The sequence below is a fragment of the Amphiprion ocellaris genome, chromosome 10 (genome assembly GCF_022539595.1).
Source record: "Amphiprion ocellaris isolate individual 3 ecotype Okinawa chromosome 10, ASM2253959v1, whole genome shotgun sequence".
NCBI lineage: Eukaryota > Metazoa > Chordata > Actinopteri > Pomacentridae > Amphiprion > Amphiprion ocellaris.
Genome location: NC_072775.1, coordinates 9243633 through 9266019, shown reverse-complemented (window position 1 = coordinate 9266019; position 22387 = coordinate 9243633). Strand labels below are relative to the sequence as shown.

The 22387-nt window shown below is 39.8% G+C and overlaps 1 non-coding gene across 1 annotated transcript; it reads left to right on the top strand.

Moving 5' to 3' along the window:
- Positions 1–858: 858 nt before the first annotated feature.
- Positions 859–1043, top strand: LOC111588114 (U2 spliceosomal RNA). Its single transcript, XR_002748155.2, has one exon. It is a non-coding gene; the product is annotated as a U2 spliceosomal RNA (small nuclear RNA).
- The last annotated feature ends 21344 nt before the right edge of the window (positions 1044–22387 follow it).

The window sequence follows — 22387 nt, the reverse complement described above, 5'->3', positions numbered from 1 at the left end:
TTGCAAATCCTAGGCTGTAATTAGTTATAAGACATGTATCGATAAAAGTGTGAAAGAGGGGGGCGGGGGAAACAGCAGAAAGAGCTCTGCTATTTTAGTCAGGGCAGGAGAAAAGCTGCTCACCACTCAAAGTACACCAGATTCTAGAAAATGGTGTGGAGTAGAGGTGGGAGGAGGTGCAAGAGAGATAAGTGGAGTGAAGATATGTTATTTGGGGGAGAAAATGGTGAAGGATGGGACATAGAGACAGGAGCTCTTTTCTGTCAAAAACCAGGGAGTTGGGGAGGTAAAGGTGAGGTGGAAGAAGGAATAGCAGGATGGGAAATGGAATGATGTTTCAGTATGAGCGGGAAAAGAAGCAGTGGAGGTCAACTGGCTGAGCAACTGTTGCTAAGAGGACCTTTGGTGTTGTACAAATGTGGTACAATTGAAGCCATAATAGCTCAGAGAAAAGCCTTGAAGAATAAGCCACGAGGCTGCAAGTGCACGCAGCAACGTGAAAAGAAGCACATGGCATTTTGCTGTGGGAGATGTAAGGTGCTCTCAAAGGAGGAAGGTCTTTAAGACAATCATTCTGCAGGCTGAGGAGAGTGTAGGAATATGTTTCACCAGTGGGGAGAATTTGAGACTTCCGTGGAGAGTGACTCCAATGAGTTTAGCCTATTTTTGGCAGGCTTTGCTGTCCGGTAGAGCCATATCTGTTAGTTGAAAGCAAAGGAGCTGTGCGTAACAGGTTTTTGGGTGGTGCTCAGTAGAGCTTGTGGGCGGAGTTGCCAAGCGGAAGCCACTTGTGCAGCCCGGTGAAAACGCTGCACCAGCACAAGTGAGAACTGCGCCAGGGGGGTGGGTCCAGGCAGCAAACGGCCTTTTGGATAAGATCAAGTGTAGTATCTGTTCTTATCAGTTTAACATCTGATATGTCCTCCATGTGAGACCTGCATATTAAATGGGTTTTTAGCACTGGGAGCTGAAAGAGGGACTTACTCCTTTTTCTCCACATGTTGACCTGGCACTGCAGTGTTGCTGAGAATGGTGCACCTTTCTCTGGCCTTGTAGAATGGAAACAAAACAAACAAACAGCAACACTCTTGCACACACTGTGAAAGTGCGTGTCAACTAGATGTGATTTTCCTGCACGGCAACGCACCGCATCTGAAAATTGCACGGACGGCGGGCGGTCACTAGCGGGCCCCAACATTGTCACATGACAGCGCTGAGCAACAGCGGACCACTACATGGTCACGTGACCGCGCTTTCAGCTGGACAAGCCGGCAGACAAGTCGTATAAACACAGCGGCTTTCCCCCCCCCCACATTTTCAAATTTTAAATCTACCGAGAAAAAAAAGTGTGACAAAAATTTCTGAGATCTGGGCCCACAGCAGCAGCTCTTGGTATATGAAAAACGAAGCAATAAAGAAGTAATATAAGAAGTTATTGCTCCTATAGGGTAATAAGAAAAAGAAACTTCACTCTTGAACTAACCATCAAATAATGACTAAATGTCAGACGTTTTAAACCCTGGGGTGAGTTGTGAAATAAACACAGGCACAAGGATCCAAAGTAAGTCATGACTGCAGCACAAAGAGAGAACCTAATCATTTGGAGGTTTGAGGAAAGCAGTGGGAGACAAACTTAAAGATTCTGTGTGAGAGCTTCTCTGGAGGGAGGAGAAGCCTCTCTCATCTCTGCCTCCGGCTATCTCCCTCGTGGGCTGCAGCAGACGGTGGATGGCTTCTGCTCTCTTGTTGTTCACCCACTGGGAGGATACTCAGGTAGACCCCATCCACACCTTATTCCCCTAGAGCTGGCTTGTGGTCCTCTGGACTAATTAACACCAATTGCAACTAAAGGGGCTTTCAGTTATATTTTCAACCATAGGAAACCAAAATATTTAAAGTTGTTATCACCACTAGCATTTAGGGGGTCGTAGTGATGAATCCACATGAAATTTTTATTCAGTTTTCTAAGTTGTATGGACATTTTTAGCATTGTTTTGTTTGTATGACACAATGATTGCAAGCACACTGCCAAAATCACACAAAACGCTTCTAAAGAAGTGAAAAGTGAAAACTGTGATCTGGACAAGTAAGTCACCTGACTTGAATGCAACAGAAAACATCTCTGGTATTGTAAAGAGAAAGTCAGAGCAACACAACCCCTGAAGCAGAAAGAATGAAGGATGGCAGAACAACTTTGATATCCACCATGCCGAGGAAGAATGAGTCTGCCAACTAAAATAATGCTGGACATACAAAGTATTCAAAAAATAGATTAATTTAATGAAAGGTGGACTGAATTTTGTTGCACTGAGTTATAGTAAATGGAAAATGTTTGTTTTAAATTTCACATGAGATTAATCCTCCTGTTGTCTTCATTTACAGGCACCAAAAAATACATTTTCCTTGGTCGAAAAAAATCCCAAAATTCAGCAAAAAAATAAAAAATTCCTCAAATTTCTGAAAATTTGCAAACCTTCAGGAAGAAAATCCCAATAATTCCTTAAAAATTTCCCTTAAAAGTTTAATTTTAAAGAAATCCCACAAATTTGGCAATAAAATCCTTCTAAATATTTTCAGAAAAATGAGTAAAAATATCTAAAGTGATTACATATATATCAGTAAAACTTCTAGTATTTTCTTTAAGAACATTCGCAAAAAAAATCAACCAAAATCCAGCAAAATTCGCTGGATTTTGGTTGATTTTTTGTGAATGTTCTTAAGAAACATTTTCTTTAACATTTATTTTTTTCCATCCAAAAAAATGTTCAAAAATTTCCCAAAAATGTTGAAAATGTGGACACCAGATAGTTTCACTGTGAAAATGTATTTTTTCCCACATTTTCAAACTTTAAATCGGGTCAATTTGACCCGCAGGAGGACATGAGGGTTAAAAACCCCACTTAGAAGAAATGCAATTACTGTAAAGTCCTACAATTTTAAATCATTTGTCAATTACGTAATATTACACATATACTCTCAATTTATTATAAGATCAGTCACTTCTTATATATTTGAAGTTGTTGGTAGTAATGTTGTTAATGGTCGTAATTACACCAACAGTAATTACTCTGCACCAATACAAGCTGACAGTGACAAACTGCACTTATGCACATGAAAAACAAGATCCAAACAAGGTCTTTAAATATGTATGATTTTTATCGCACTGAATAATGGGATAATGAAACAGTGATGTTTTTAATAAACATCACTGACACTGACTGTCTACTCACGTATCTTGTATACTTTGGTAGAAGTTTTGACGCCTCTACTAACATTGCATCTGCCTCTCTATTAATAAAATAAAATCTGAAAGCAAAAGATTAATGCCCAGACACCTGAGTTATAAATCAAGCTGAATCACGGATGGTAAAACATTTAAACATTATTTGTATTCCAGTGTTTGCTGGCTGCATTCAGCACTGTCTGCCAGCAGAGGCAGGTGAGCAAACTGATTTGTTTGGAGACTCAGTGTGTGTGTGAAAGAGTGTATGTGTGTAGATAAAGTGACAAATGCTGTGAAAGACTCCCTTATCCGTTGTTCCCCCGGCCTCTGTCATCTTTAAACTTTCGTAGGTTTACTTCTTTCTCTCTCTCATCACTCCTGACTACCACACACAGAATGCATCCCCAGCATCTCTTTGCTAACCGTCTGTCTTCCTCACTCCTCAATGTAGCTTGACTCTTGTTGTAGCATTTTGCATTCATGCAGTAACACTGGCATTGAGTTCATTATTCTAAAGAAAGTGGACATGTAAAGGTATAGTTTGGGGAATATTTTCATTAGCTTTCTTACTACAAGTTAGAAGAAAAGATCACTACGTCTCTCACATCTGTCCCCTGAATATTAAACTACAGCCATCACATCTGGACAACGCGATTTGACCCCATTCTCTTTTGCAAAACTGTGAGGTCACACTGGAATTTTGAGTCAGCAGCTCCTTTCAAGTCACCTTGTTGTCTTTAAACCGTTTCTGTGTTCTGGCTTTATGCTTCAGGCCATTGTCTTGCCAGAAAATAAATCTTCTCCCAAGTCACAGTTCTTATGCAGACTACATCAGGTTGTCCTCCAGAATTTCCCTACACTTTGCTGCATTTATTTCACCCTCTAGGGCCTGTTGACAAGCAGCATCCAACTACCATGATGCTGCCACCACCATGCTTATGTGGTCTCCCCCAAAGAGTTTGTTTGATGTCCACACAGCTAAATTCTGGTGTCATCAAGCCAAAGAGCCTTCTTCCTGTTGACTTCAGAGTCTTTCACATACCTTCTGGTGAAGTCTAGTTGAGATTTCTTATGAGCTTTTATGAACAGTAACTCTTTCTTTATCACTCTCTTGTAAAGTTTTGACTAGAGAAGAGCAGCCAACAGTTGTTGTTTCCACTGTCATTCAAATCTCAGCTGTTGAAGCTTCCAACTTCTTCAGAGGAGTCATAGGTGTCTTGGTGGCCTCCCTTTCAGGTCTCTTTCTTGCACTGTACTTTAGTTTTTGAGGATGGCTTGCTCTAGTCAGATTTATGCATATGCCAAATTCCTTCTATTTATTAATAATGAATTCAACTGTACTCCAAAGAATATTTAGTGATTTGTAAGCTTTCTTGTGTCCTGACTTATGCTTTTTAGTAAACTTTTCACAGAGTTGCTTAGAGTGTTCTTTTTTCCTGATGGTGCCGTCATGGCCAGGAGTTCTGATTTACCAGCAGCTAGCCTTCCAGATACAGATGTCTTTATACTGCAGTTACGTTGGACACATTCACTGCACTTTGATGGTCCCCATTTTATATATTGTTGACTTCTAGCACCAATTGACTGCATCTGTGTTCAATCAGATAAGTCACTTCTAATGGGGGTGAATATGTTTGCAATCACCTATGTTACATTTTAGAATTTCAAATAACTGACATTACTTTGTAGAAATCTTTTCACTTGGACATGAAGAAGAACTTTTTTGGGGGAAATTCTTATATTCACCATGATTCAAGGTTGAAGGGTCACTGCAAATCAATACGAAGTTGCTCTGAGCAACACCTTTGTGCTGTAAGAAAACATTTCTATCATGATGGGAGTGGTCCCTTCCAGGATGACAATTCCCCCCTCCACAGGGCATGAGGGGACACAGAATAGTTTGATGAGTATGAAAGTGAAGTGAATCACGTTATGGCTTTTGCAGTCACCAGATCTCTGCCAAACTGAATATCGATGGCAGATTCTGATTAGAGAACACTTGTCATTAGCTTGCGAACTGGTTTCCTCTCTCAGACAATTTCACTCCTTAATTTCAGCTGGCATCTACATCTCACCCCCTAGCAAGAAATGATGAAATGGGATGCTTATCAGAGGGACACATTGCAGAACTGGACACCAGACATCCCAAGTCTGCAATCTTCATTCTCGCTGATTTGAGCTGGAACTGGTTACCTTTCCAATCCGCGAGGACAAAATATTCAATCTTTTTTTTTCTGTATTTCGCTATATTAAGGGTACATCTTGCCTGAAGCAGGTCTGACCAGGCAGTTATTCAGATTGTGCAGTCGGAATTTCAATTATGCCAAACCGATGCGGACCCCAGAGGAAACTGAAAAGCTCGGAGACTGTAAAGTAGGTAGGCTTCACAATTCTGCACAGACACTCTCTGAGCACCCTGTCCTCTAAGGAAAAACCCATCTTACTGTGCACGGAGCATCTTATGCAATAGTCTACCATCGACAGCTGCCATCGCTTCATCCTTATTATCACCCGGGAAGAAGCAATCAAGACACAAACTCCTTCAGCGGCACAGCAACAAGACAGCTGAAGGCCTCAGATATAACAAGAACCAGAATCTCTAGTCATTCCTTCCCACAAGCTTCTGTTCAGCTTAATTCAAATGGCTTGAGGCCAGTCGAGTTGACCTCAGTTAAAAGAAAGACCTTTCAAGTGTCCAGCTCTCTCGTTTCTGAAAGGTGACACAGACCTGCCGCTCAACTCCCACAGTTTTGCCTGCATTGCAGAAATGTCAGAAAATATACCTGTCAAATGGGCAACACACTGTCCTGAAGTACCACAACACTCCTGCCTCCTACTCTATGTCTGCATCTTGTACATGACATTGGTGACACCACCATAATCTGCCAGCTGATAACATACTGTTCTTTAACAGAGAGAAGGCAGTTTGTTCACCAGTACCTTTTCCAGCATTGTGATCCTTTCTTTCACACATAATACGCAGACACTGCTGCCCTGTTCTCAGCTCATCTTTTACTCTCTATGGACTCGACAATAGTTTGATCACAAATGGTCTTCCACAGGTGAAGGTGAGGGTATGAGCTATGAGGACACATCATCTATGACACTGTGTAATTCATAGTACACATGCAAGGACAATAGGCCCAATCATTTAATTACCAGGAGTGGACACACAATATGCATGTGAATGTCACATGAGTATGAGACATTAGTGAGGATAATTTTTCATCCTTTTGTGAAGATAATAGACTCCTCACTCAGCCCTGATCCTCTTAGCTACGGTTGCTATATCCATCTGGCTTGCTATTCTAGCTTGGCAGATTTAGAAGTCAAACTTTGTAGTCATTTTAGAAACAATGTGTCTTCATTTCACAGAGAATCAAACAAAAGCAGTCACTGTTGATATAATGTAATACGTTACCCACACTCATTTCAGCTTATCAACTCAACATCAACCAGAAATGAATGTTTGTAGCTGTAATTATCCATCCATCCATCCATCCATCCATCCATCCTCTTCCGCTTATTTAGGGTTGGGTCATGATGTCAGCAGGCTAAGCAGGACATCCCAGATGTTCCTTTCCACTGTAACTCTTTCCAGGTCCTCCTGGGGGATTCTGAGGCATTCCCAGGCTAGATGAGATATAGAATCCCTTCAGTGAGTTCTGGGTCTACCCAAGGTCTCCTTCCAGTAGGACATACCAGAAACCCTTTAATGAAGGACAACCTCAAGTAATCCTAATCAGATTCTACCACTTCAACCAGATTCTTTCAATGTGATTGAGCAGCATCTCTTCTTTGGGCTTACTCTGGATATCCAAGGTCCTCACCCCATCTTCAAGACTGAAGCAAGCCACCCTTTCGAGGAAGCAAATTTCAGCCGATTGCATCCTCAGTCTCTTTCTTCCAATATTTACCCAGAACTCATGGCTATAGGCAAGGGTTGGAATGTAGATCAACTAGTAAATCAAGAGCTGTGCCCTCTGGCTCAGCTCCCTCTTCACCATGAGAGACATTCCTGCTGATGCTGCCCCAATGAGTCTGTCCATCTCACAAGGTCCTGAGACATTTAAATTTGTTTGCTCAGGGCAACAACTCACACCAAAGTCAGCAACTCACCTGGCAGAGAAACATGGCCTCAAACTTGGAGGTGCTGACTCTCATCAAGGCTGCTTCACACTGCCCCAGTGCACCTTATGAGGTTGGAAGAACGCCTTTATTGGCACAAAGCAGAGACGTGACTCTGAAGTTCCCAGACCAGACTCCCTATTCTGGATGGTATACGGACACAGCTCTCACTTTTGTGGTACAAATACCAAATGGCTTGTAGCAACAACCTCAGTACCCTGTACTTCTGCAGCAAACCCTACAAGGTTCCCCCGGGGAACACAGTCATATGCTTTCTCCAAGTACACACACTCATATTGACTGGATGGTCGAACTCCAGTGACCCCCTCTATACCTTCATTAGGCCAAAGAGGTGAGTCTGCTTATCCACAGTGAAGACAGAACTGGCTATAATCAGCTTTCTAGTTAACAGCGTCTTTTCAAGGTAGTGCCATCTATAACCAACTTTCTAATGTTTCCAACTAACCTACTTTAAAATGAGAATTCAGCAGGAGTCCCGAATATTCTAAATATAAATATTCTATATCATGTTTTTTAAAAAAACCCCACTGTAGTTAAACACCTCAAGCACAGGGTCTAGACGTCCTCCTCCAGGAGCTCATGAGCGTCAAAAACATAATTTCCTGCATTTTCTGCACCAATTTGTTGATTTTCTGCATCAATTTATGGTGGAAATGTCTTTATTTATTTAAAGGAAAACAATCAATGCAGGCACCAGGTGACATTTCAAAATATAATAGAATATAATGCAGTGAGGCTCTCAGGCATTCTGTAGTGATTTCAAATATTTATTCTCTGATAAATTAACTTTTCTCATTTAATATTATCCCTGCTGATTCAACACACAGCTGAGCTCCTTTGCCCTCTTCTATGTCTTTTGTTTAGGAAAGTAACATCTTTAAATGCACCTGCGGCACTTTTTAATGTAAATGATAACTTATGTCATTTGAATTTATTTGTAAACCCTGGACAGATTTGAGCTCATGTTTGAAAACTTCTGCACAATTTAAACATATCAAACATGCTGTATCTTTAAATGATATGTTGAAGAAAAAAGTCCAGCCTCTGTCAGACGCATTGTTGGGTAAATGTTATGGGTTTTTTTCAAAATAAAAGTCTTTCAAAAAGTTCTTCTTTCATGTTTGCACGAAACAAGCAAATGATTTTTAACGCTCCTCCTTAAATATACGGCAAGTTGTAGTCTTCCACACCTCTCTGCAGTTTCCTCTCAGCTGTCACCCTCCAGTAATTCAGTTAGCTTTATTGAGACTGTGTCTGTCCCCCGACCACCAAAATTCAATAAATTAAGCAAATCAAAAATAAACAAAAGACATAGTAACCATAAAAATCTAATTAAAATTAATACCACTATTTCAACTGAGCGAAGAAACAGGACAATTAAATGTGGTCTGTTAAATATTAGATCTCTCTCGTCTAAATCTCTGTTAGTAAATGATTTGATAACTGATAACCAGATTGATTTGTTCTGTTTGACTGAAACCTGGTTGCAGCAGGAAGAATATGTTAGTCTAAATGAATCAACTCCTACTAGTCATACTAACTGTCATGTTCCTCGAATCACAGGCAGAGGAGGAGGAGTGGCAGCAATTTACCTCTCTAGCTTAAAAATGAACCAGAGACCTAAACCTAGTTACAGTTCATTTGAAAATCTTACTCTCAGTCTCTCTCATCCAGATTTAAAAGCTCAGAAACCAGTTTTATTTGTTGTTGTATATCGTCCTCCTGCTCCTTACTCTGAGTTTTTATCTCAATTCTCAGACTTTTTATCTGATTTAGTGCTCAGCTCAGATAAAGTCATTATTGTGGGTGACTTCAACATTCATGTTGATGTGGACAGTGACAGCCTTACGACTGCTTTTAATTCAATATTAGACTCAATTGGGTTTTCTCAACATGTAAATAAACCAACTCATAGTTTTAATCATACCCTTGACCTCGTTCTGACTTATGGCATAGAAATCAAACAGTTAACAGTATTTCCCCGGAACCCTCTTCTTTCTGACCATTTTATGATAACATTTCAATTTACAACAATAGATTGTATAGGAGTTAAGAATAAATATCATTACAGTAGATGTCTGTCTCACAATTCGGTGACTAAATTTAAGGAAATAATACCCTCTCTATTTAGTCCAGCACCACTTACTGATATAATGGAAGGGAAATATTATAATTTTACCCCCACAGAAGTGGATTATATTGTTAATAATGCTGTAGCCTCACTGCGTACAACACTTGATAGTGTTGCACCTGTAAAAAAGAAAGTTCTATCTCAGAGAGGACCTGCTCCTTGGTATAATTCCCAGCTGCGGACTTTAAAGCAGGCGTCCCGAAAGCTGGAAAGGAAGTGGTATTCCACTAATTTAGAGGAAGTTTATGTAGCTTGGAAAAATAGTCTAGTAATTTATAAAAAAGCTCTTCGTAATGCCAGGACAACATATTATTCATCTTTAATAGAGGAAAACAAGAACAACCCCAGGTTTCTTTTCAGCACTGTAGCCAGGCTGACAAAGAGTCAGAGCTCTGTTGAACCTTGTATTCCTTTAGCTTTGAGCAGTAACAACTTCATGAGCTTCTTTACAAATAAAATTATTACGATTAGAGAAAAAATTACTCTGGCCCTTCCTGCAAATGTCACAGATGTATCATCGAGTACAGATACTTTAGAATTGGCTGTAAGACCAGATGGATATTTAGAATTTTTCACCCCCATACATCTCTCTGAACTCATTTCAATAGTTTTTACATCCAAACCATCAACATGTCTTTTAGATCCTATCCCAACTAGACTGTTCAAGGAGGCTTTACCTTTAATTAATTCCTCAATGTTAGATCTGATTAATCTCTCTCTAGTAACAGGTTATGTACCACAGGCTTTTAAGGTTGCTGTAATCAAACCTTTACTTAAAAAGCCCACTCTAGATCCAGATGTTTTAGCCAACTATAGACCAATTTCCAACCTCCCATTTCTCTCCAAAATTCTGGAAAGAACAGTTGCAAATCAATTATGTGAACATTTACAAAGGAATAGCTTGTTTGAAGAGTTTCAGTCAGGCTTCAGAGTGCATCATAGCACAGAAACAGCTCTGGTGAAAGTTACTAATGACCTTCTCATAGCGTCAGATAATGGACTGGTCTCTATACTTATTTTATTGGACCTTAGTGCAGCATTCGATACAATCGACCACAAACTTTTATTACAGCGACTAGAACATTCTATTGGCATTAAAGGGACAGCACTGGACTGGTTTAAATCCTACTTATCAGACAGGTTCCAATTTGTGCATGTCAACAATGACTCTTCTGAGCATACTAGGGTTAATCATGGAGTTCCTCAGGGTTCTGTCTTAGGACCAATACTGTTCACATTATACATGCTTCCCTTAGGCAACATTATTAGGAAGCACTGTATTAATTTCCATTGTTATGCTGACGACACTCAATTGTATTTATCTATGAAGCCAAATGAAACTAATCAGCTAGCTAGACTGCAAGATTGTCTTAAGGACATAAAGACCTGGATGACCTATAATTTCTTACTACTAAATTCAGACAAGACTGAAGTCATTGTATTTGGCCCCAAACATCTTAGAGAATTGCTTTCAAAGCATATAGTTACTCTGGATGGCATTACATTGGCCTCCAGTACTACTGTGAGGAACCTCGGTGTTATCTTTGACCAGGACATGTCCTTTAACTCGCACATAAAACAAATCTGTAGGACTTCCTTTTTCCACCTGAGAAATATTGTGAAAATCAGGAACATCCTGTCTCAGAGTGATGCAGAAAAACTAGTCCATGCATTTGTTACTTCTAGGCTTGACTACTGTAATTCCTTATTATCAGGTTGTCCCAATAGCTCTCTGAAATATCTACAGCTGATCCAAAACGCTGCAGCCAGAGTACTGACGGGAGTTAGCAAGAGAGATCATATTTCTCCTATATTGGTTTCTCTTCATTGGCTTCCTGTTAAATCTAGAATAGAATTCAAAATCCTTCTTCTGACATATAAAGCTCTTAACAACCAATCTCCATCATATCTTAAAGACCTGATAGTACCATATTATCCTAGCAGAACTCTTCGCTCTCAAACTGCAGGCTTACTTGTTGTTCCTAGAATCTCTAAAAGTAGAATGGGAGGCAGAGCCTTCAGTTATCAGGCACCTCTCCTGTGGAACCAGCTCCCAGTTTGGGTTCGGGAGGCGGACACCCTCTCTATTTTTAAGACCAGGCTTAAAACCTTCCTTTTCGACAAAGCTTATAGTTAGGGCTGACTGGGGGACCCTGACGGGGTATGCTGGTGTTTTCATTTGCACAACTGACTTCCCCTCTTGACGTCCCTTTAGTTTGCCCCTAGTTATGCTGCTATAGGCCTAGGCTGCTGGGGAACCTCTCTTGATGCACTGAGCCCTTCTCTAACTACCTATGTATTTACTATATATACCATTATTGCATTACATTCACTCTGTTTCTTTCTGTGTCCTTTCTCCGAGTGTCCCTGGTCCCAGAGCTGGATGCTGGATGCTTCAGATGTGTGGCTGTGTTTTATGGTCCTTGTGTCCCACCCCCCCACCTCTCTATCTCTACCCCTCTATCTGTATCCCTCTATCTCTACCTCTCTACCTCTACCCCTCTACTTCTATCCCTCTATCTCTACCTTTCTACCTCTTCTGTCCCTCTCAACCCGCCCGGCCAGCAGGCAGATGGGTCCCCCCACATTAGAGCCGGGTTCTGCTCGAGGTTTTTTTCCCTGTTAAAAGGGTGTTTTCCTTGCCACTGTCGCCTTTTGGCTTGCTCTGGGGGTCAGGCATATGGGTTCTGTAAAGCGTCTCGAGACAATTTGACTGTAATTGGCGCTATATAAATAAAATTGAATTGAATTGAAATATACGGCTTTGGATGTAGAGTGTCCAGAGTTTATGTTTGGCATTTGTAGAAATCCACACCCTCCAAAACTCCTGTTAATATTGCTTAGAAATAATATGACAATAGCTGTTTGATGAAGGGGTTTCGCCAAATAAAGAACAAACACAATCCAAAACTGTACATAATGCACATAACAACACATGCTACAATGTGTAAATGCAAACTTACACTGATTTAACTGCATTTAAACAAACTAAAATGTCATTATTTTAGAGAGATTTGCTGTTATTTTCACTGTTATTACCGTGTCTGAATGTTACAGTAGTTCATAGTTTAACATATGCTTTCTTTTCAGCTCTTCAGTGTTTTGAAGTACAGTTTAAAGACAAAATTCAGCTCAGTCAGCTTTGTGAAAACAGTATTTGAGCACGTATTGTTAACTGACATCAGTATGATGCCGCCTTCTTTACTCAGAATAAAGAAGTACGGAGATCAATAATCACAAACTAGACTTAAAGGAAGCACACAATATATAAGGCTGCGGTAGAAGAAGCAACGGCAGCACTGACATTTAACAAACTAAAACAGCACTGCAGCCACTGTGTCTGTTTTTATATGTGCATGCATTTATATTGGTCCTTCCAGTTTTTAAGCTGCAAAACAGATATATTTTAATGTACCTTTAATGCAGTTGTGGACAAGCAGGCGATAACTATGTAAATGTAAACATTTTTTTCTTTCCATTTGCACCACAGAGCTGTTTGTGTAACTTTAAGCCAACTCTAGAAACATTATTAAGATGCACTGTGCTGCTGATCTCTGCTCTTATCTCGGGGTAAAAGCCGAGCTGCTGAATTGTGAAATAGCTGCAGATGAGAAAGAAGCTTGTGATTGTATTTGAAGCATAAAAAGTTGCCTTAATACAAAAAGATTTAGAGGAGAAGATGGTGAAAATGACGGAAGTTTGGCTTGTAATGTTTTTCAAATATGGGAAGCCAGACTTAAGATCTCTTTAGAATTACCACACACATCTCCCTCTCACACGGTGTTAGTTACCATGATGGCAAGTTCTGAATTAGCTATGAAAGTTTAATGCAATTTAGGTGATTCTCAGACTGTAAGTTCTGATGCATGGAGCGTTTTATGGTGATTTGAAAAGCACATTTTGCAAAACAAGGACACCCACATTCAAATAATACATGAATCATACACTGTATCTACTCTCAGGCGTGCGTCACTGGATAAAAGCGTCTGCTAAATGAAATTGTAGAAGTGTAGAATTGTATTCGGTGCTTTTAATAAAGAAAAAAACGCATTTGAAAGAGAATGAACCTTTTGTTCTTGACACTCTGTTACCCAGTAATGGCCCATATTGCCATCATTAAACTGTGTCTCCCACTAGCATAAAGTGATATGTAAAATCTTAATAACTCCAAATGACTCTTTGGGATGTTCTATCACAGGGAATAAAACCCCTAAATGAGAACAAAGCTAATAAACCATCTTGACTCACCGCTCTGGCCTGCTTCTGCTCCACCATCTGTCCATTTGTTTCTGTCACGAACAAAGGAGCAGAACAAAGCTGAACTATGCAGTCAGACCCGGCCTGACCTGGGCCTAGTTTCTGATGTTTAAGCACTAAGATCATCAAAGTTCCCCTAAAAACACCGGATAAAGCAGATTTTAGCTCTCACAAATGACAAAAGAGGGTAACAGAACAGTAGGTGGTCAATAGTGGCCTGCAGTACACTTTTAAGTCAAAAAGGGATGATACTGAAGAGGAGGGATCCACATATAAATGAATGTTTGAGCATCTCTGCATTTGAAATAAGTGAGATTCAGGGTTATGTGAGGTAACAGTAAATGGAGGGTCACTTTAGTTCAGCATATAAACAAAGAAGACAACAGGACAACATAAATTAGGGGCAATAAAAAAACAACACACCTTACATTTTTCATTGTAGCAGACATCTTCTGCTTGTATCTACAAGGCAGCAGACGCAATAACAAAAAGAGTGATTTATATGATATTCTACCAGGAATATAGAATTTGATTGAGGATGGAAGAAGAAATTCGCTTCACAAACACTGATTTTAAAAGCTGATTGCTTCTTTTTCTTTTCAGAGAACAGAGATTCAGGATCAGTTCAAAGCACTTAAATAATGACAAAACAACTACAGCACAATCGATTTCTTCACTGTTTATCCATATATGTTTTCTAAAATATAATTGTTATTGTGGTTCTCACACATAAACCTCTAGTAATTCCATCCTACAGACATTAATGTTTGTATGAAACACACAGACAGGCAACATACATGAGAATAAGTTTATATTATAAGACTACAAGAGTTTTAAAATGAAGGCAAAACAATCCAAAATTACATTTCTGTAAAACTAAACTGCAACTGAGGTTTTCAGGGGAATGTATTTCTGCCAGATTAAGTTTGTTTGTGACATATCCTCAAATACATTTCATATCAACATATCTCTGCCATATTCTTCATTAATTTATTGTTGCTCCTTTTCAGCCAACCGATCATACATTAGATGGGGCTGGACAGCAAATGATAAAATAAACAATGATATTTTCCTGCACCTAACCTTGTAGTGTTGGTGCCTAAACTTAACCAAGCTTAAAGTATGTAGTTATCTTATTGCTGTAAAAGTAAACTAAAACGTGATATTTTCCTGAACCTAATTGTGTACTTTTGTTCTTTAACCTTTTGAAACAGTGAGTGAAAACCAAAAATAAATGAATGAAAATGAAACTTTAAAAAATTAGACCTCGTTGCCCCCTCCTCCCCTCCTGTCTCCACATGTGGACTTAACGACTGTTTCAAAGTGGAAGCCTTTCCAACTGTGCAAAAACATATTTATGATTCAGAAAAAACAAGGATTCTTTTAAAAACTTAAATGAGAATGCAGGTTACTTGTGAAGGAGTTTAACGTTGTGGAGACCAAGCTGCTTGAAAACACGTATTACGCAACTGTTCATGTACTTTGGGCTTGCAAGTGTCAATGTAAACATGAAACAGGGGATTAGTTGCTTAGTTCAGAATGCTTCTCTGCCTTTTTTTTTTTGCAGATGACATTGAGTTTGGCAGCTCCACCTCCCAACAAATCACCAGTCAGTCTACCTTGTTGAATGCCATGGATCAATAGGGGTGTATATTATCTCCCCTTCTACTCTCTAAACACATCTGAGGTAAACCATAAACATCAAAGACCTCTCACTCATTAATTATGCTGATGACATGACCCTGATTGCCTGACTGGAGGATGTCACCAATCCTTCCTCCTCTCAGCACATCAGCCACCTTGTCACCAAAGTTAAATGGCAGTTTCCTTGACCTCAGTGGTGTGATTAACACCAAGACGTTGTGTCTGGGAGGGATGATGGAAGACTGGAGCAGACAGCATAGGAATTGTCTTCAAGCCATTTATTCTGAAGGGGCAGGAGGGTGAACAGGTTGTTCACTTTAAATATCTGACAATTAAGTCACCTCTCAGACCAACGCAGGCTACAGTTTAAAAAAGCAAGACAGCGTTTCTCTCCTCATGAAACTAGGGAGCTTCAACACAAGTAACCACACCCTGACCATGGTCTACAGGCACTAAAAGTATTCTCCCCTTACGTATTGTATCCTGGTATGGGAACCTCTACAGAACAAGCCAACCCAGGTGGTCAACCAGCCCACCAAACCACTGGAGACTAACTACTACAACTCCAGGTTGGACCCACAACTGAAAGGGCAACCATGGTCTATAATGACATCTGGAAGGAGACTCAAGGTCCCACTAGCTAGAAATAAAGGGTACAAAAACCCATTTGTACGCTCTGCTGTTATTATTCTGAACAGGAACATAATAAAATACCACCCAAAGACAGCTGCTGAAGACAAAGTTACATTTAATGTGGATTTAATGAACAATAAAGTCGTGGCTCTGCTGGAAAATTACAAATTGTGTTCTCTAGTTTGGGATCAAGTCCTATGAGAATGAGTTTTATGAAAACTGGGGGTCTAGATCATGAGACAAATTGGTTCAGCGATGGCACAAATGTGGCCCTGGGCTTTGGTTAACTTGTTCGCATGTGCAGATAGTCAAAATTTGATTCAAAACCCTCCTGGACAATGAGACAGATCAGAATATGTGGGAAGGATTATGTATTAGGATCCCACCAGGAAGAGCTGCAGGACCTGGCTGGGGAGACAGATGCAGGGGTAAATGGCTTAACTTGCTGTCACCACGACCCTGGTTTGAATAACTGGCAGGAAATGAATGGATGAGGGTAACAACCAACTATACCACAGTGGTGCCACATGTTCTCCTGTACTGATCCAAAAACCTCCGTCTGGCTGCACTGATCCTGATTTTGGTGTGTTATGAATACTACAACCACTCAGCCTGTTATCTGGCTCGAACAGGTAATCCTGTTCAATAAAACAACACATCCCCTGCTACTTAAATTGCAGTGAAATCCAATAATCAATAACAATTTTCAATAAACCAACCAATTTTAAACATGCAAATTGAAGGAATTTTGTTAACTTGTGCATATTTTCCACCTGAATACCAGACAGAATGAAGCAGATGGTAGTTGTTAAGCGTCTTGCTTCATCAGATACAATGCATTGAACTGTAGATTTTTAACAACAACAAATGAAATCCCCTGAACCAATCAACCAACTCCCCATCTAGCTCCGTTAGAGAGATGAGCAGATAGAATATGACATACTGGAAAACTCATATCTGCAATTATAGCCTTGCACCATCCAGCTCTCATCTTACAGGAAAACATAATTCAACTCTCTCAAACAATTACACTCCAGGAAACTTGTACAATGGCTAAGAGTGAAGAATAGAGCTCAGGGACTGATGCAGCAGTTTAATGTTTGTTTGTCCGTGCCGCGCCTTATCACAGCTTACATCACATTGTTGCAGTGGTATTTCATTGTGGTTGCCCGCAGCGTACAAACAGTCGGCCACAAATATTGGCCCTCCGCAGCGATGTCATCACTTTTAATTTGAAATCACTCAGTAGAAGTCACATTATTTGTCTCGCAGGCACATAAAGTACTTAGGTGTGGACTCCAAGTTTGATTGTTTTCTGTATTTATGGTTGCTATTTTGTTCGTTTTCTATAACTGAAAACAACCCCCCCACACACACATGCTGTAAAAGAAGCGGCGACAATAGATCATGGTGAGGTGGTGTGTGACTCCTTGTGTTATGAACATGAGGAAACACGTGGGAAACTGAAATCAAAGCTGGGAATCAATGCGAGGAATCAATAATTGTTTAAATTCACAGCAGATGAACACTGCCTGGATGATTGGGTCAAGCAGGTAGTTGACACACTCGCAGGTAAAACTCGAGCTGAAAGGCATCACCTGCTGTGTGGCCAGTGTGCTGCCTTGCCCATGGGGCTCTGGTATCGATCAGTCTCTCTTTCTTACCGCACCGCTCGTACCTCAATCGTTTGTCTCTTCCTCTATGTGTCCCTCTGTCTCTCTCCCTCTCAGTGCCCCATTAGTGCTGTGAACAGCCGTCAGGGATGCCCGGGGCTGCTGGGTAAAACACTGAGCGGTGCTGACAGCAGACGAGGAGGAGGAGAGGGCAGGAGAAAAAAATGTACCAGAGTGATGAGAAGCAGAGAGAGGATGGAAGCATCTTCTTGCCACGAGGATGTCGGAAGCGGTGAAGAAATGCATCGGCCCAACGCTGCACAGTGTGTACCGAATCTATAGGCAGAGACAGAGAGCTGGAGTTCTCCGGGAAATTTTCAGGCACTAGAATGTACTTTCTCTGTAACTTTTTCACCTCGGATCACTTTACTTTTTCTGTTTTCGTAAATCTCACTCAGACAACTCACTTAGGCTTCTTTAAATTGATACAGTAGATTAGATAAGTCAGGGCTTTGTCAATGTGTATGTCTACTTTGTTGAAGACAAATTTAACCGTCACTCCTTTTACTACTTTAATACTCCCCCTGAATTGTTCTTTTGTGCCTCTTTCTAAACACTGATATTGATTCTAACATCCTCCTCCTTCCCCCTAGACAGCTTCATAAACACTATAAACAAGGCAACTCTGCAGCTCTTTTCTCTTAGAAATGATGCTTACATAAAACTAAACAGCAGCTTTAAACAAATTAATGATTTAATTGTTATGTATAGGCAACTCATAGCTTAACTTAAAAAAAGATTGCAGTCTTGAATGACTCAAACCTCTTATTGGTTACTGTTGCTTTGAGTCCATAGTAAATTATTCCCTGACTGAAAACGAGTGTTTTATTGATTTCAAGGGATTTTAAACTATTTTCTTAAACAATAGTTGGTTAACAATTAATGATAAATTATTCAGAATAGATGGAATACAGTGGTCCTTCTGCCAAACACGGATAAAACCGTTTTTTACCCGACACCTCATGTTGGCATGAACAAAAATAACTTCATTTAAAGTCCCAACAAAATCAAAAGTATTAAACACAGCAGACAAGCGGCAGTCTTCCACACCAAATAATCTGTATTGTTATTAATTTCCTCACAGCAGTTTGATATCAAAATAATCCTCCCACCTGATCTACATGATGGACTGATTTGTTTGCTCCAGTTACTGTAATTCCAGTTGCTGGAAACAGCTGCCCAGACGGAACAGACGATCACAAATACTGTCACAGCAACTTTATCAGTCCAGGAAATATGGGTTTGAAAGTTGTAATTTAGCATCAGCACTAGCTTCAGATAGCTAGCAGAATCAGATCGATATCAGATACCTTCTTCCCAACCTGATACGGCAGAGATGATCAACACAACTCCCACAGTTAGCAGCTGGATAGCAGGAAGACGTGCTCATTTTATGTGTTACAGCTGGTCAGCAAACACACCTGTAACTCCATCTCACCAGTAAGAGCCTCCGCCTAGTGGAGCAAACAGGTACGACAGGAAATCTGCAATACATTTTCTGACGTGCGTGTCCCTCATCAGTTCAAATATTTTCAACTGCAACTAATCCATTAACAACAAGAAAAGCACTCAGAGAGCACAGTACTCTGCCAAGGCTGTTCATTCCCCCATATGGCATTGCCAGAAATGCAGCATATTTTTGTAGAAATGCATTTTTTATTAGTTATTGATGATCAGAAATCACGGCACCATAGAATGTGGCCATTTAATATAGATGTACCCACAAACAAAATGACCTTGCGCTGAGCACAGGTGCGTGTTATGCATGTGTACGTTATGTACAGATACCAAATCATGTGACCTAAATATGTAGCGGCGGTGGGAATTGATGGGACTTGGAAACACCCCCACAATTTAATCGATTGTTCCTTGTATCATTTCCGACGGATAAGTCCTGATAAGTCCACAGTGGTGGATTTGTAGCAGGACCGCAATCCCGTGATCGTCAACAGGCAGCTGACGTAGCGTTCACTTGTTGTCATAGTTACAGTGACTACATGCCGGCCAATGGGAAATCCTTAGCAAATCAGTGGATCCAGACTATAAGCTGCATCACTGCCAAAATTTAATGAGGTAGTCCTTGTGTCATTTCTGGCCTTCCCTGAAAATTTCATCCAAATGTGTTAGTCCGTTTTTGAGTAATGTTGTGCAAACGGATTCACGTACGGCGATTGTAACATAACTCTGCTGCGCTCCTTGGCGGATTAAATAATTATTAACATGCCTAGTTTCAACTATGGTTTATTTGTAACCACACCTGACTGCGAGGACACTTTTAAACCACTGTGCCAAGGTGAGGTGCAGTGAAAGTTGTGTTTTAAAGATTTTTGACCACTAGTAGCACCATAGAGCAGCATTTGTACGAGTAAACTCAATTTCATTTGCCTCTGAACACGAGCAGACAGGTTTTATGATACACATTTTTACATGTAGTGGCCTAAAATCCCACAATGAGCCAACATAGCCAACAAAGAAGAGGACTTCTAGCAAGTGAACATGAATGTGAACACTGCAGAATGGAGGGTTTTGCAAATGTTTTATGTGCAACGAGTTGCATATTTGTTGTTATATTTATAATTAACGTTTAATGTAACATCTCTTAAATTTCCTTCTTCCAATTCCTGGAAAAGAAAACAAGCGCTGGCCGTTCCAAGCAGTAATATTTTTCCTTATTTCAAAATTCTTCCTTCAAATGTATCTGGCAAAGCAAATCAGCACTATATAAGCATTTTTTACATTCTACCACCATAACAGAATAATTTTTGTCTGAACTACCAAGGAGTTTGTCCCAACTGGGAAAGAAGCTCTGCACATACTGTACATGTTGTAAACACATCTATAACATTAAATATTATTTTAAAAAATGTATAAAAACTACATGTGACACTAAATCATGACTAATTTTCCTTCAGATGGGAGCTTGATGTGTTTTTCTGCATGTGTATGGTGTCTACGTATACTGTATGTGCAGCTGCAGCAGAGACAGCAAATTAATAGGGCTGGCTGGGAACTAATGGGGCCTGGCAGTCTCATACTCCCAGCTCTTAAGGGAATACCTCTCCTCTACTCTCTTCTCCTCTGCTATTCTCCCCTCCTCTTATCGCCCCTTCTTTCCTCAGTCCAAGTTAACCCCGTCTTTCCTGCCTAATTTTATGCATATGCACTTTTTATTCCTGTGTTTTAGAGCCTTATGGCAGTAATTTATCTTTGTCTCAGGGCAGTTTCAGTTGTGTATCTGCTACTGTATCCTTACATATTCAGCTGAAAATTCCACATTTCCACTCCATGTGGTTCAACAAGACTCTCAGCAACAAAGTCTTGTATTTCATGACTTACAGTATACAACAGAAGTGAGTATATGCCTGTGCAACATCACTGAAATGCTAAATGATTCACAACTGTATCAACTTGCAGTAATTGAATCACTGCTACGTTCATCGGTAGAGTATTTCCTTTGTGTAAAATTACAAACTAAAGATTTAGATTTACTACATTAAAACTACAGGCCCTACAGTAGGATTTCAATACTGAGATCCAAGTCTTTTATTTTTTCAATACTTTATATGTCCACCTATACTTTGAAAGACCGACTAGTTTACTCGCTTATAAGACTACTTTGAATTTCCCTTTCCCTTCATTCATCAAGTATCTATCTATCTATCTATCTATCTATCTATCTATCTATCTATCTATCTATCTATCTATCTATCTATCTATCTATCTATCTATCTATCTATCTATCTATCTATCTATCTATCTATCTAGCTATCTATCTATCTATCTATCTATCTATCTATCTATCTATCATGATTCATAAGAGGAGATATACGTTACTTATCAGCTTAAAAATAATGCAGCTATGTGAGAAAACACAGATAAAGCAGAAGAACAGAGAGCTGACGGAGATCGTTAAGACGGCATCTACAGCAGAAACTAAAAAAAGGACTGAACTAATAGAGTCATTCATTAAAAAGGGTTTAGACAAGCTGCAGATTAATCATGCTACTCTGAAGGTCTCCTAAGAGATGCCACTGTTAGCACAGACTGAATTAATAGGAACATGTTGTCTCTCAGTCCCATGAGTCAATCATGCAATGAGATGTAGAGTTTGAAGCTGCTTTAAATCGAGCCTTGTGTTGCTCCATCATTGATATTGAGGTCTGTGCTTTCTCGCAAGATACAAAAAGGCATTTAATCTAAACACAGTAACTGTGAAATTGCCTTTATCATTGTTAAAGCTGGTTGTAGATGTTCAGAGAGACAAATACTACTTACAGACCTAAACAGTGAACTACTTTGCAGGAAAAGAGAAAATAACACCTCAGCACTGACGAAAGATTGTGTATTAATATATCAGAGTGCGTTTCTATGTGCATGTATTTGCATGCTAATAAGCAATGCTGCATATTTGATGTGTAATCATCCCGTTTAACTTTTTTCACCTTTGAACATTAATCTTTTTTACTGATATCACTTCAAATGCAAATGTCACTTTTGCCGCTCGCTGACTTTCAACTTTGGAATAAAAAAAGATAGAAAAAGAAAATAATTAAATAAGCGTGACTGAAATTTTTTTCCTGACAGGTTTCTTCTCCCTCTTTGGCCTTTTGCGTCCTCCCAACATGAAAGACTTCCATTTCATCCATGAAAGATCAACAGTTTGAAAGAGATAGCTTA